The following is a 1,929-nucleotide window of genomic DNA, read 5'->3' on the forward strand; positions in this document are numbered from 1 at the left end:
AATTTATATTTATTTTAAAATTATTGTTGTTATTGTTGTTATTGTTTTTTTCATTAATATATGATCATTTCATAATAGATAATTATTTTAAATATTATTGTTATTGTTGTTATTTAATAATTTAATAATTTAATAATTTAATCAATAGTAATAATGATATTTAAATAAAACAAACAAAATTCATCATGTTTATTATAGATGTTTTTATCAAATTTAATTTAAATTGGTATTTTTTATAATAATAATAATTATAAAATAATAATTATTAATATTATTTATTATTTTTTAACATTTTTAATATTTATGATATTGAATAAATTTATTATTTTAAAAATGAAAATAAATTTAAACAAAAAAATAAAATTCATTTTATTTAAAACAGACGTTTTTAATTTATCTCATATGAGTTTTGTTTTTTCATGTTAATATATAGTAATTTTTAATTGTAAATATATAGTAAAATATTAATTTATAAAAATAATGTTAAAAATAATACAATTGTTTTAATAAAAACCCAAAATAGTTTTTAAAGATTTTTCTGAATTACATTTTGAGTAACTAACAAAACAAAAAACAAAAAATTGGTATTTTTTTCGCTTCATTTGCCGCAAGTTATAAACTTACTATGTAAAAAATAAAATGAAATTCTATTTGCCGGACTATGCAGGTGTGACTTTTTGGCCTTACTTTAACCAAAAAATAAAACTGAACCTTTATTCATCCAACAGCTTTTCAAAGAAGAAAAAAATGAGTGCGGGGTTTCTCCATGTATTGGGTTTTTCGCCTCACTTAAGTTCAAATTATAGTTCGAAAAATATTATACACTAAAAATTATCTTGTTTATAGAAAGTGACGTTGTTTTATGTAAGATTCAATTAGTACTTTTAATTAATTTAAACCATTTTATTGTTTAGCAATCTCCAAATAAAAAGGCAAAAATTTTCTTTGCATCTAATTTGTTAAAATAGTTTTCATTAATTAAAAATAACTATAAATGTTTTGCATTATTAAAACAATTGAACAAAACGGGGTAACCTTACTGTATTTTTTTTTAAAAATTTAACAAAAACGTCTATTTAAAAACACAAAACACATTTTTTTACAAAATCAATTAAATAAACAATACATTATAAATTATCTAATATTTTTAACTATAACTGTCAATATTATAATAAGTAACATTTGTTTGCCTATTTCTTATCGATCCACTGTCGTGGAATCACAGAAAGTCGTTTTTTAAAATATTTTTTAAAATTATCCCTTTTAAAACAAAAATTATTTGAATATTTTTGTTATTTGATGTGTTAGAATAACATTATTTTACCATTATTGTCATTTAAAAAATAATTTATTATTATTATTATATTATTATTTTAGACTCTATATTATTAATGGTAAAATAATATTATAAATAAAGTATGTAATCAATTTTAACATCCAAATAATTTAAATTGTTATTTATATAACAACTACATCAAGTATATCACATATAATCATTTTATTGATCATTCACTAAACCAGTGTGTTTCTGTTCATATAAATTTAATGCTTATTTGTTTTGTTTTAATTCAAACTGTGTATTTCAGTCAAAACGTGCTTTATTACAAACACTATGTATCTTCCATAATAATAACATTATAAATAGGGGGTGATTATACCATTTTTGTTATAATTATACATAAAATACAATATAGTTTTAATTACACAACATTGTTATATCAATGTGATCACTTATCACTTCGATGACATCACGTTGTAGAAAAGATATGATTGTTGATGTGTTATTATGTCAAAATTATGTCTGTTGATTGTTACTATTATATATAACAATTATAATTATAAAACTATTATAAATAACATGATAAATTATTAATAATATATTATTTTATTTTATTAAAAATTATAGTTTAAAGTGTCAATTTTGGTATA

The sequence above is a fragment of the Entamoeba invadens genome, assembly GCF_000330505.1.
Source record: "Entamoeba invadens IP1 unplaced genomic scaffold scaff_1105074725849, whole genome shotgun sequence".
In the NCBI taxonomy this organism is placed as follows: Eukaryota; Evosea; order Mastigamoebida; family Endamoebidae; genus Entamoeba; species Entamoeba invadens.